This window comes from Lepidochelys olivacea (genome assembly GCF_965140295.1).
Source record: "Lepidochelys olivacea isolate rLepOli2 genome assembly, chromosome: 3".
NCBI classification, from domain to species: Eukaryota; Metazoa; Chordata; order Testudines; family Cheloniidae; genus Lepidochelys; species Lepidochelys olivacea.
Genome location: NC_140413.1, coordinates 149,745,323 through 149,759,598, shown reverse-complemented (window position 1 = coordinate 149,759,598; position 14,276 = coordinate 149,745,323). Strand labels below are relative to the sequence as shown.

Sequence of the window (14,276 nt, the reverse complement as noted above, 5' to 3'; positions counted from 1 at the left end):
AAATGGACTATGGTTTGGGACTTTTGGTAATAAACTCACCCCAAGGAAGGGCATTATTGTAGCAAGAGAGCCTGCACTGGAGTTCTTGGGTTACCGGAGAGAGGGACACTAAGGGCAGGCCACACATGTCATACCATGGCTTGCCACCTGAGGTGCTGCAGACAGGGCTGCCTTCTGATACCGGCCATCGTTGGGAAAGGGAAAGGTGGTACAGCAGAACCTCAGAGTTGCAAACATCAGAGTTATGAACTGACCGGTCAGCCACGCACCTTATTTGGATCAGGCAGCAGCAGTGACCAACCCCTCCCTCCCCGCCCCCGCACACACACAAATACTGTACAGCACAGTACTACATTCAACATAAACTACTAAAAAAATAAAGGGAAAGTTAAGAAAAGAAAGACTTGACAAGGCAAGGAAACTGTGCTTGTTTCATTTAAATTAAGACCGCTAAAAGCAGCATTTTTCTTCTGCATGGTAAAGTTTCAAAGCTGTATGAAGTCAGTGTTCAGTTGTACACATTTGAAAGAACAGCCAGAACATTTTGTTCAGAGTTACAAACTCCACCCCAAGCGTTGGTAACTTGGAGGTTCTACTGTAAGTGCTGAATGGGGTAGTTGGAAAAGCTCTTGTTCAGTGGTAGTGCTGGGAAAGCCTTCATCCAGCATAGTGGTGGCAGTGGGGGATCCCACACTGATTCCTGCTTCCCTAATGCACCCTGATTTTCACCCCTTCACAGATCTTCTCCCTTTTTCCCCAGGTCCCAAGGATACCTGAGCGCACACACAGTCCTTGCTCTCCTCACCAATCCCTGCCCCAGAGCCTAACTCTTTGCGGCCTGTGTGTTTGAAACTAGCATTGAAACCCCCATTTTCACATCCCTCTGCAAAGAGTCCTGCAGTTGCTCACTATCCCCCAGTTCACCAGTCTGTGCAGCAACAGGAGAGAGGAGCAAAGTCTCCTTTGTGGGGCAGTGTGCATAGGAGGCGGGAGGTCCCTGGGGGCGCTGGAAGGGAGTGGGAATGAGGGGGGTGGATTCCAACCTTGTTGCTTCACTCTTGGCACAAGGGTCTAGAGTCAGGACGGAGTCAAATAAGAGAAAGAAAGAAACTAGGGGCAGATGAGAAGCTAGCATGAATTGGCAGAGCAACCGAGAGGGTTCCTGGGGAGATTATAACCTCCTGCTCCTTGGGTACTGGGCCTGTTCTGCACAGCTACTAGTCAGTGGGTTAGGCCCCAGCCTCTGCTGATGCTCAGAGCAGCCTGGGCCTTGTTTGTTTTCAAAGGGCAAGGGTGGCTGGTTCCAACATGACAACAGCTAATGCTAGCTTTCCTCAGGTGAGGAAAATCCATCTGTGTTTCTCCTCTGTGTTTCTGTGGCTGGTACTGCAGCTTGGGGGACAGTGATTGCTCTGGGGATTTCAGAAGGGTGGACCCCCAATGTTAAAGGTGCCGATATTCCCCCCAGGGGAAGTGCCTGGGAGCTCTCAGAGCCAAACACACCCTGGCAAGGGATCTTCCCCCTCCCTTGCGAATAAGTCACATTTCTCTGGCTCCTTTCATAGCTACAGGAATCACTTGCCCATCACTGAGACATACTCCTCCAAAGGTGGCTGTGTTTATGTTTTTGTTCCCTCTCCGTTAGAGTGGCCATGTTTGCTGGGCCCACTCCTCCCTGACCACCATCTCCAGGTGGAACTACACAGTGCCAGGAGCAGCCCGGTGGTGTTGGAACAGCCGGGAACAGCTGTGCTGAGCTGGCTGTAAGCTGGGAATCGCATTCCCCCCCACAGGGGGTTAAGCTGCTAAGAGCTGCCCTGAGCTGGTCTTGGGCTAGCAGCTGCCATTCTGTGGCTCTTAAGAGAGCATTCAGAAGCTTAGGGCAGCCAGCAGCCTCTCCCAGGTGCTCACCCTCTGTGCTCCCCAACTCTGGCCTGTTGCTGGTTTAGCCCTGTAATTCACCCCCAAGCCTTAGCTGCCCACAGCAGGTTAGACCCCGACTCCCTGGGGAAATACAGAGTGAGGGTTGCCCTGACCCTGAGGGCAAGGGGCCGCTTGCAGAGCTTGGGGCTGCTGCACTTATGCAGCTCCTCTCCCACTGCTTGGTGAAGGTGTAGCTTCCACTCAGCTATTTCTACTATTCAGCTGCTCCTGCTTAGCTATTTTTAGGAGGCCGCTGGGCTGGGGAGCCCAAATGAGACTTGCAGCTGGTTCCAATTTAGAGGTGGAGGGGGAAATGCAGCCAAAACCGAACAAAATGTTCCGTGGGCTGACCATTACCATTTCCCCAAGTTGCAAAGATTTATGAGGGGGGGGCCTGTGGGGCTCTTCCTTAGGATTGGCAGCCTCACTAGGAGCTAGGCTTGCCACTCAGCTCAACCAGCTGCCTGCTGTTCCCAGCAGGATGTCCGGTGGCAACGAGGCTGGGATTTTCTGCCCTCTCCATCAGTCATGGCCAGTTCTTAGTATGGGCATGACAGAAATGCAGTAACTATTTTGGGTCCCAGCCCCCAGAGGGCAACTGGCCCCTCCCTCTCTACCAGACAGAGGCAGAGCAGGGCCAGAGCCGGTGCTCTGAGAGGGAAAGGGACATGCCTGTGTTATCCCCACCATAGGAAGTGGGGCAGGGAGAGAGGCAGAGGCAGGAGAGGCTTTGGGGCTGAACCGTGGGCCTGGGGAAATGCTTGGCCCTGCTCAGGGATGCTGAAGTGGTGCAGCTTTAGTACCAATCCCTAACGCTCTCCAGCAGCAGATCTGCTAGCACTTTCCAAAGGGGGTCAAAGTATTCTCTCCCTTTTACAGCTGGGAAACGGATGCAGGAAAGTGATGTGACTTGCTCAAGGGCTCTGCAGGTCAGTGGAGGTAGAACAGGTGCCCTGAGTCCCAGGCTCCATGCCCTGGAGGTCAGCTGCATTTGAAAGAGGCTACCCTGGTATCGGTTGCTAGCTCAGCCTCATCAGGTGGGCAGGGGCATGAGACTTCAGTGCCAGGGAAGGGATGGGCAGGTGCTACATGGGGTGGCCCTCTAGCTCTGCTGCTGCCCCTCAAATCGGAGCTGCTCTCTCCCACCGTCCTACTTTCACTCACACTCTCCAGACAGACTATTGATTATATCAGCTGGGCTAGTGAGAAGGGTGGGTGGATGGGGGAAGGACAGGCTGAGCTCTGCAAACTCATCTCACTTGTGACCCGAGTCAGAATGTGAACCCAGCTCTGCAGAGATGGAAGGCCAGTGCACTAACCCTCTCCCGTCAGCTCTCCACTTTGCACCCTGAGTTACATCCCCCAAACTCTGCTACAGGCTAAACAGGAGTTTCTCTGCACTGGACCTTGGGGTAACAGCCTGATGCTAAGGGGCCATTCGCTCCCCATTCTCCACGACCAGAGAGGTGTCTGTCACATGGCTGGAGCAGGGGTGTCCCTGGCACAGGCATGGCTCCAAGGAGCAAATGGAGAGTGGGAGTGATGCTGTGGCCAGGTCTCCTCACCCCAGCCACATAGCTGGAATTAGGTTGGGGAGGCTTTCCCACTAACATGCCCTCCCCAAAATGGCCCCGACATTCCCCCACCGGCTGAGGGGGATCCCTGGTCTTGCAGGCCACATCCTCCCATGCTGCAGGCAACTCACAACGATGGGGCAGAGCCCTCCCCCCCCCCCCAAGGATCGGGTAGCCCCAGGAGATGCTGATCTTCAAACCCCATGGCTGAGAGAGCTCACGTGCAATGCAGCCAAGTACCAATGCCATGGGCACTGCCCACAGCAAGGGAGCTGGCTGGAATGCTAGCTCCACCCCTTCAACACAATCACACCCATGAGCAACTCCCAGGAGGTCTCCCCCCACCCCTAGGCACACAGGGCAAGATGGGACAAGCAGAAGGACCAGCAGGGTCACTGTGAGCAGTCGAGAGGCGGTAGGGTGTGTCCCTGTGTTTAGCGCAATGAGGCCCTGACCTTGAGTGGGGCCGTAGATAGCTCTGGAATACAAATGATGAGATGCCTGTTGCTTGGCCAGGGCAGAGCGGGTAACCTGTCCCCTTGCAACTAGACACCCTCATGCAGACCCCCACTACTGGCTGTCAGTCAAGGACCAGCTGGGGCAGCACATGTCCCTAAGTTCTGGGTTCCCAACCTGGGACAGCTGGGGATGGATTGTCCGGGGTGCACCCACAGCTCCCATGTACTTTAACTGGAGCTGCGGGTGCTCACGCCTCTGAAGTCAGGCCCTGGCCCTTGTCTCAGCAGGCACACCCACAGCTCAGTGAGAGCAGCTGAACACCATGGCACTATTTGCTAAAAAGCTCTTTAAGGTGGGGACTCTGTCTCCACCAACATCACCCACAGGAGGGAGGCATTACTAGCCAGAGGCACAGCTGCAAGACCATGAGCCCCTCCGTTCTGAGGAGGGGGCCTGAGCAGGCCAGCCCCTCCCTGGGTGCAGGCTGACCCACCTAGAGATGGCTCAGAGTCTCACTAGAGCCTGTCCCAGAGTCTTTAATGTCGATACGTGTTGGAATGTTTGTGGGCTGGGATGACTGATAAAGGGCCCATTGGCAGAACCCTGCCTAATTAATAGCTTTCTGGCACATGCGCCTGTGCGAGCCACCGGGAGGTTATTGTCTTTGTTTAGACAGCAAAGTGATGTAGTAGGGCTGGAGTTTATCTCTATTGAAAGTTCCTTTCAGCCCCAGACATAGGGTTTACAGCGGAGAGTAGCTGACAGGAAGGGATGGGGCCCAGTATCCCCCCCAAGCAATGGGAGAATCAGAAATGGCTCAGCTCGCTCCCCACTTCAGGTCTGGCCTTTGCCCAAAGATCATGACTGCTCCAAAGCCAGTGCGGAATCCTGCTATCTACTGCATCATGGCAGCCCCACTGGTGTGACAGGGGGTGCCGGGAAGAACAGAGAAGAAGGGGCCAGCCACACCAATGAGATCATCACGCTTTTCAGTTGGCTGGTCCTGGAAGAGCACCAAGAACTGATCCCCCTCCAGCATGCACCAAAGTCATGTTAGGGTGGACTACCCTTTCTACAAAGACCCCACGGGGGCCTTGACTCCAGCCTAGAAAGGAAACTGGCTCACACGGCGATTGGCCAGTGTCTGTCTAGACAGGGCTGGGATGAGGAGATGCCTCAGTCGAAAGGTCTGGATTGTACTTTATGGGAGAAGAGGAGAAACAAAGACTGTACTAGAGCCACAAAGGGAGAAGGTGCCAGAGCCAGGCTAAAGAATCAGCAGTTCCTGGATCCATTTCCTGTGCTCTGCCCCCCAGACCAGGCTGCTCTCTCACTGTCTCAAGAGTACTCCAGTTATTTGGAAGTCAGTTCCTGGAGGATGTACCCAACACAGGGAGTTGAAGGCTTGGCTGGTGTCAGCAGCTACTGGCAGAAGCTACATTCTGCACCAGGCTGCAGCTACATCAGCATCAGAGGGGCCCATCAAATGGAATTGATAGTGAGGCCCTAGCACTGGGGCTGGCCATCCCCTCACTCCCCAGACAGAGTCCCTCTCTGGGCTCACAACTCTAAAAGGAGAAATCTCTCTCTGCCCTTCAGACCCAGCATCCACCGCAGAGAGGAGAGGGAAGGTTGGCCAGAGAGCAGGGCTCTCAGCGGACAGTCTGCATGAGCTGAGGCTGAGCAAGCCCCGATGTAGAGCCTGGTGAAAGAGCAGGGAGGAGCAATCTGTGCCTGCAATCTCCCCTCCCTCTGCCCAGGAAGAGACACCAGCCCAACTAGCCACCACCCTGAGCAGGCTTCAGAGAGGCACCGCTCCCTCTACCCAGCTGGGGTAACAGTAGCATCCATTCCCAACAAGCTTTACCAGCGGTGCACCCAGCAACCACCTCCTTTCCTGCCACCACTGGGGATAGGGGGATCGGCTGTGTTTAAGAACACACAGCACAACAGGCAATGAAGGAGAGTCCCATTTACAACCAGCACTGGAAGAGACATTTTTGAGAGACCAAGCTGAATTGCCTGAATTTCAGTCTGGGCAAAACAGCAAGGTTAATAATGCTCCTCTTCTTGCCAGAAGTGCCTTGAGATCTTGAATAAGCACAAACAGTCAAGCCCCTTGGCAGCATGGCATGCCCTAACGTACACTAGGATATGGAGTTCCATACTTTGAGAAAGCCTGCCCCATACAGAGTCATGCCCATGAGTCCTCCTCCGCCTTCAGCGAGCACTCCTTAGCTTCTGAGAGCTGATGGGGTTGTGACTGTGAGAGAGAGCTGCAGACTTCTTGCAGGCACACCAAATAGGGGATGGGAGATCCTATAGCACTAGGCTGTCCAAAAAGAATAAAATCCCTGCGTAATTCACAGAGCAATACCATGGGAGTACCACAGCAGCTGGCTTCACCAGAAATGGCATCGAACCCACAACTGGATTCTGATGTAAGACATTCTAGGAAGAGACAAAGGCGTTTCCTTCAACCTGGCGCCAGAACCAGACGCGGCTGGTTGAAAACCAGAACTGGCAGCTCTCCTGTGCTCCCAGCTCAGCACAGACCAGGGAGAGGGGGCCAGGATGTGTCTCTACTGTCTAGACATGGAAAAATCCCCCTGGAGAAGAGTTATAAGTGTCTCACAGGATGGAGTGTCCGTTGCTTCCCTAGGGAATTTCTACCACAGGCTGGTGTGGGGAGATAGAGACATGCTGCAGCAAATCCAGAGGCCCCTGGGAGAATCTCCAACTCCTCTGGATGGGGATCTCAGGGTGAGCTGTTTTGGAAGACAGGCCTGTGGAACAGAAAGCTTCTGTTCCATCCAATGGTAGGGACTAGACCAGGGGTAGGCAACCTATGGCATGTGTGGCACTCACACTGCCTGGGTCCTGGCCACCGGTCCGGGGGGTTCTGCATTTTAATTTAATTTTAAATGAAGCTTAAACATTTTAAAAAGAAAAGGAGTACTTGTGGCACCTTAGAGATTAACCAATTGAAGTGAGCTGTAGCTCACGAAAGCTTATGCTCAAATAATCGGATGCATACTGTGGAAAGTATAGAAGATCTTTTTATACACACAAACCATGAAAAAATGGGTGTTTACCACTACAAAAGGTTTTCTCTCCCCCCACCCCACTGTCCTGCTGGTAATAGCTTATCTAAAGTGATCACTCTCCTTACAATGTGTACGATAATCAAGGTGGGCCATTTCCAGCACAAATCCAGGGTTTAACAAGAATGTCGGGGAGGGGTAGGAAAAAACAAGGGGAAATAGGTTACCTTGCATAATGACTTAGCCACTCCCAGTCTCTATTCAAGCCTAAAGTTAATTGTATCCAATTTGCAAATGAATTCCAATTCAACAGTCTCTCGCTGGAGTCTGGTTTTGAAGTTTTCCTGTTGTAATATCGCAACTTTCATGTCTGTAATCGCGTGACCAGAGAGATTGAAGTATTCTCCAACTGGTTTATGAATGTTATAATTCTTGACATCTGATTTGTGTCCATTTATTCTTTTATGTAGAGACTGTCCAGTTTGGCCAATGTACATGGCAGAGGGGCGTTGCTGGCACATGATGGCATATATCACATTGGTGGATGTGCAAGTGAACGAGCCTCTGACAGTGTGGCTGATGTTATTAGGTGTCCCCTGAAAAGATATGTGGGCACAGTTGGCAACCGGCTTTGTTGCAAGGATAGGTTCCTGGGTTAGTGGTTCTGTTGTGTGGTTGCTAGTGAGTATTTGCTTCAGGTTGGGGGGCTGTCTGTAGGCAAGGACTGGCCTGTCTCCCAATGTTTGTGAGAGTGTTGTGTCATCCGTCATCCATTTCCAGCACAAATCCAGGTTCCCCCCCCACCAACCCACTCTCCTGGATTTGTGCTGGAAATGGCTCACCTTGATTATCATACACATTGTAAGGAGAGTGATCACTTTAGATAAGCTATTACCAGCAGGAGAGTGGGGTGGGGGGAGAGAAAACCTTTTGTAGTGGTAAACACCCATTTTTTCATGCTTTGTGTGTATAAAAAGATCTTCTACACTTTCCACAGTATGCATCCGATGAAGTGAGCTGTAGCTCACGAAAGCTCATGCTCAAATAAATTGGTTAGTCTCTAAGGTGCCACAAGTACTCCTTTTCTTTTTGAGAATACAGACTAATGCAGCTGTTACTCTGAAACCTGTCATTAAACATTTTAAAAACCTTATTTACTTTATATACAACAATAGTTTAGTTCTATATTATAGACTTATAGAAAGAGACCTTTTAAAAATGTTAATATGTATTACTGGCACGCGAAACCTTAAATTAGAGTGAATCAATGAAGACTTGGCACACCACTTCTGAAAGGTTGCCGACCCCTGGACTAGACCGTCCCGCAGCATCACTGTGTTATCTGGCTTCCAGGGTGGATGGAAACAGCTGGGCTCTGCCTGTTGTTGTTAAACAGGGTGTGGCATTGGCGCACACCTCCAGCTGGAGCAGTGCAAGCGGCTGGAGAAGCCAGACAAGGTGGTGCAGTTCAGATTCTGAGCCGGCCTGCAAGGTCTATGGCAAAGGTGTTAACTCACTGCGGAGAAGGCTGAATTCCATTTTAATTCTGGGCTGGTGTATGAGGTTATGACAGTGTTCTCCCAGGGATGGGTTGCACAAAGATCAACGGGAGCACAGGCCCTTATGTACTAAGCAAGCTGTGTGATGATCAGTTCTTTGCACAGCATCACTCAGTGGGAGAACACGTTCCCCTTTAGAGCCATGACTATCTCGGATTCATTTCTCTTCCTTTCCCCCACCCTCCTTTGTTTCTCTCCCTCTTCCCTGCCTTTGTGTTCTCCTCTCTTCCCTCTGCACATCCCAGTTTCCTCACCTTGTGAACTTCACTCCCAACTAGAGCTGGTCAGAAATTATCCATGGGACTGGCTTTCTGTCACAGAATGCTTATTTGTCTAAATCTAAGCTTTCTGGGGAGATGGTTCCATTTCACTGAGGGTGCCACAGAAAGCAGGCGGGGTTCTGGTTTGCTGATCCCTTGCCCATCTGGCTCCTGGCTCTTGGGGCTTTCAGGTTCCCATCAGCCACCCAAACTCCTTGGTAGCCCAGGGTCTGTAGCCCCGAAGGCTCCCCTTTCTGTCACAGCCAGTAGCTTCCTCCTCCTTGGACAACCTAGGATGTGGGGCTAACTGCAGAAGGTGGAAGACTCTGGACTGCACGTAGGAGGCCCTGCTCCGTGTGTTCCGGCTTCCAGGCAATCACAGTGAGGAGGAAGGTCAGGCTAGGCCAAGTCCTCAAGTGACTGAACAATAATACTAACCCGCCAGCACTAGCCAATTGATTAACATCCTCCACCCAGGAGATAATGAGGTACTAGCATTAATTCCTCATGGTAGGATTCTTCCTCTCATTAAGTAGCTTGGTAAGGGGAGGAGGTGCAGGGACACCCTGCAAGACCCAAGCTCCTCACTTCCTGTGCCTGGGATCCCAGCCCTGCTGTGTGGGTTGAAGCAGATTCCTTCTCACCCAACTCCTCACCCTCCCATTTCTGAAGGTTTGTCTTCCCTGCAGAGCTAACTCGTGTGATCTATGCTCAAGTTACTCCTCTCAAGTTGGCCTAGCTTGAGTGACAGCAGCCACACTATGACATAACATGCCAGCTGCTGTGTCTTCACTGGCTCTGCACTCACTCGCGTGTAGCACTAAGGGTACATCTACATTAGAAACCCTACAACAGCACAACTGCAGTCAGACCGCTGTAATGTAGACACTACTGCAGTGATGGGAAGCGTTCTTCCATCACTGCAGTAAATCCACCCCTCTGAGAGGCGGTAGCTAGATGTACAGAAGAATTCTTCTGTCGACTTAGCAGTGTCTACACGAGGGCTTAGGTCAACTTCAATACGTCTCATAGGGGAGTGAATTTTTCACACCCCTGAGTGACTTAGCTAGGTCGACCTAACTTTGCAGTGCAGACTAGCTCTGTGATTGCTGGAGCTGTTTCCCATGGCTCCTTGTGCTGCAGTAAACTAAGCCGCTCTTTGAATTCTTTCCCAGTGAATCGTGGGAAGGCACTGGAGGACTAGCAGCACCTGGGTGGAGCTAGCTTGCGTCCGCATTACAGAGTGGTCACGTTAGCGACTGGTGAGTTTTGCTCACTCAAGCTTTAACTTATACCCCTGAAGGGCCACACTCCAGTCAGGGTTGTGGGTGTGTGGACAGGACTCAAGTTAACCGAGTGAAGACAAGCCCTGAGAAACTCAAAGCTATTTAGGGCAGGAGCTGGCTGCTGCCACAGAGACAAGAGGATTACATGTTCTGGGATTTCACAAGAGGGACTGGGGATTTCATGTTTTGGCATAGACCCTGGACAATAAGGGAGCTGTCTGCTCCAGCTAGCTCAAGGGACAGGCCTAGGGAGGCAGCTTGCTGCTCAGGATGAAAAGGGAAGCATATCCCAGCTGTGACATTTGGATGACTTGCATACCTCTAACCCAAGGGAACCTGCCAGGTGTGGGATTGGGGGTCGACACTCATGATGAGTCTCAGGGCCGACCCCAGAGCCTGGTCACCATCACCCCCAACTCATAGCTGGAAGGTGCCCCACTCAGAGAGTGGGCAATGGCTGGTACAACTGAGATCTTAGTCAGCTAAACTGGCACTAGTGCCCAGCAAGGTTGGGATACCCCCATCTGGCTTCTATAAAGTCTACTAAGGAGGGGTTGGCGCAGGGTCCAGTGTGTGGCGGTCTCTGGTCCTGCTCCTATCAGATTCACTATTAATACAGTTGTCACTCTCAGGAAAAGAAAGAGATGCTCACTAAAATTTCCGGGGTGTCTGGTCACCCCATTCAGAGCAATTCCTACCTTGGTCATCCTCTACAGCCACTAACCAGGGGGAGTGCAGGAGACGAGGCAGCAGGGCCAGATACAGGAAGCTACCCCAGACCACCCTCCAGCTCCTCTTACACAAGAGCCTTCCAAACTGAATCCATGTGACACAAAGGGGTTACAAAGAGAGCGCTCTAGCTCCCCACAGCCATCAGAACACAGCAGCTTCCCTAGTCCCACACACCAAACCTCCTTCAGAGCTTCCTTCTTCCACCTCCCCTTCCAGCACTGCTCTCCTCTCCAGCACTGCCTACACCCTTATTGGGCTGGATCTGCCCACGGCAGACTGTATATTCCTCGGGGCTGGGATCTTGCCTTAATCCCGCATGTTTGTAAAGCGCCCCACACACAATGGTGGGTACTACTGACCTAAGAGCAACAACATGAGCAGCCCCAAACAGCCGCTCCCATCGTGGGCACTGAAGACATCCACCCCTGCCCAGTGCCACGGCGGTACACGGTAAAGTCCATCGCCTGGGCCAGGCTGCATGGTACAGTTGGGACACCGCCGCCACCACCTCCCACCCGCTGCCCCAGCAGTAATCATTACAGGGACATTCAGCCCCACCTCGGACAGGGAGCAGTGCCGCAAGGGTTAACGACCATTGCCTGGCTTTGGGGAAAAACACGCTCCTAACACATTCCACTTCCTTGCCCTACTCCAAGGAACTGGCAACTGGCACCTCCCTACCCACGCCCCGTCCACTGGGTGCTGCTAGCTTCCTGTGCCCGAGACGTTCAGGCGGTGACACTGTTGGTGAACTGGGACACACCCCCACACCCGGAGAAGTGCCTGCTTCGGTTACTCCACAAACTCCTGGGGTGACGACCAGCAATGGGGCAGGCTCTGCCCGAGGCATCTGCGTACAGCAGCAGGAAGCAGATTTACACGTGGCTGGCAGGAGAGAGACGGGGGAGCGGCTTGTGGGAAGGAGAGGGGAGGGGGCACCGACCCGCAACACCCGCTGCTCGGTCGCTAGTGCCGGGGACCCATGTGCTGGGCAAGGAGCAGCTCGGCCTCCCCTACCCGCGAGCCAGGCAAGCGGGTCAGAGCCCCCTCCCCCCATCGGGATCGGGCCCCTTCCTCTCCTACTGGGGGATGAGCGGGGCGGGGGGGGGGGTGGACTCTGCTTCCCCGGAGCGCGCAGTCCGCCCCCCCGCCGCCAGCGGCTGATGTCCCGCCTGTCCCAGGGCGGCGGCGGCGGCGCAGGAAGGGGGTCGGTGGCCCAGCCTCACCCACCTGCTCCGGGACGGCTCCGCGTGGCCACACTCCGACGGGCTCTCAGTCCGCTCCCGCGCTGCTGCGGCTGCTGATTGCCTGGGTGGTGGAGGGAGCCACATGTAGCCAGCGAGCTGCTCCGGCTCCGCCCATACCCTCCTTCCTCTCCTCCCCCAGGCTCAGACCTCCCTGTTCCCTCGGCCCCAGGCCGGTGCCCTCACTGCCCCCGCAGCACCTTCCCCTCCACCCTCTCCTTCCCCAGATACCCTCCCTCTGCCCCAGGCTGGCACCTTCCTCTGTCCCTCTCCGCTTCGTGGCTGGTACCCGCACCCTCCCTAGCTCCCTTGCTCCTCCTCGCAACCGGCAGTCCTTCCACTCTGGCGGGCACCACCCCCTCGCTTGTTCTCTGATGCCCACCCACTAAAGCATTCCTTGCTCTTCCCCTCTGCAGGGCACCAGGTGCAGCCTCCTCCACTCAGGAACCAGCCCAGGGCCCAAAGTGGGTCATGGATATTTCCAAAGCTAGGGGCTGGGGATGAATCTTAACAAGGCTCTTGAGTTGTCTGCCAGGCACCACAGCCCTTGGCAGAGAGCCCTTCTCCTCTTCAATAAACCCCACTCTGTCCTGGGTGCCTATTAAACAGGCAGCAGGAGCCAGGAGATGCCAGGGTTTATTTATCATTCCAGAAACTCGTGAGCCACCGGCGCCTCCTAGAAATTCTGCTGGGAGTCAAGCTGGCTTCCTCCTCTCCATTCATTGTGTGCTGCACAGGGGATCTGGCATGAAAACAGGCTCTTTGCCCCCTCATCTGCTACTCCTGGGCTTATTCCCCAGCTGAGCTCAGGATCCTGAGGGTCACAGCACTGCCACCCCCACTGCAGCCCCATGCGGAGGAGCAAGAAGCCTCCAAAGGGGCAAAGAGCTTATTTTCTCGTTGTAGTCCCCAGCACGCAGCAGTCAGGGAGAGGAATGCACAGGACCAGGAGCAGAACTGTTTCTAACTGGCCTACTTCTCAGAATCCCTGCTACTCTGAACAGCTGTTCTAGCATCACTCAATAATGATTGCTCTGCCCATTTTTGGCCCCTTCCATGTGAGGATCCCAAAGTACTTTACAGACATCAGTGAATTCAGCTTTTCAGGCCCACTGCATGGTTTAGGATCCTGCTCCTCAGCTTGTAGATGGGGAAACTATAGCACACAGGAGGGACAATGACTTGCGTAAAGTCACACGGTGAGTCGGGGCAGAGGATTCCTGGCTCCCAAGCCAGTGTTTGAACAAATAAGCCATCCTTCCTCTGCTTCAGAACACCGTTCTTCAAAACCAAGTGGCATGGACTGAAGGAGCTCAACTCCCTACACACAACCTCCCCGGTGCGAGTCTCTGCCTACCTCATCAGACCAGTTCCGCTTCTGGCTGACGTCCCACGTTGGCTGTCCCCAGGCTGGGTGCATGTTGCAATACATTTCCCAAAGCACCGGAACACGTATGCTGACTCTGTCTCAGACCTTCTCTAGACTAGGAGTGAAGGTGTGACGTTAGCACACGTTGGAGGGCGGAGAGACTAAAGCTTTACCTAACTTTACCTATACTGGTACAGTCAGTGCAGTGCAACCTCCTAGTGTGACACAGTTATATGTGTACAAATGTGCTTCAGACCAGGATAGGTATTCCCCTTCCTTATGGGAATAAGCTATACTGGCAAAAGGCACCTTTACACCAACATAACTACATCCACAGGAGGGGTTGCACCAGTGTAACTATATTAGTAAAACAAAACACAGCCCCCACCCAAATATGTGTAGGTCAGACTTCAGCAAGTGAACATCCCATCATAAACCTAGTCTAGGCAAGGCCGTTCTGCTGAGGCTTGCCCCGTAGGGTACGTCTAAACTAGAAAAAAAGGTATATTCCTAAACTGAGTTAGCCATCCCCATTAGAAATACCACTACTTAGTACCTAATCTAAATGCATTATAGAATCATAGACGTGTAGGGGAAGGGAGCTCAAGAGATCATCCAGTCCACCCCCTGTGTTGAGGCAGGACCAAGTATACCCAGACCCTCCCCGACAGGTGTTTGTCTAACCTGTTATTAAAAAACCTCCAGTAATGGGGATTCCACAGCCTCACTTGGAAACCTAATACAGAGTTTAACTACCCTTATAGTTAGAAAGCTTTTTCCTATTATCCAGCCTAAATCTCCCTTGCTGCAGATTAAGTCAAGCACT

At 53.1% G+C, this 14,276-nt stretch overlaps 1 protein-coding gene across 7 annotated transcripts in view; it reads right to left on the bottom strand.

Moving 5' to 3' along the window:
• Positions 1–14,276, bottom strand: part of SLC29A1 (solute carrier family 29 member 1 (Augustine blood group)) — a 59,886-nt gene that overhangs the window by 23,448 nt on the left and 22,162 nt on the right. Inside the window, exons 1-2 of one of the 7 annotated variants that reach the window (XM_084625007.1) lie at positions 13,439–13,456; positions 12,068–12,145 (exon numbers count right to left, since the gene is read on the bottom strand). The exons of 5 other annotated variants lie outside the window; for them this stretch is intronic. The gene's annotated coding sequence lies outside the window, so the exon portion shown is untranslated. Of the gene's footprint in view, positions 1–12,067; positions 12,227–13,438; positions 13,457–14,276 lie in introns of those variants that run through there. One more of the 7 variants, XM_084625006.1, reaches the window with a different exon arrangement.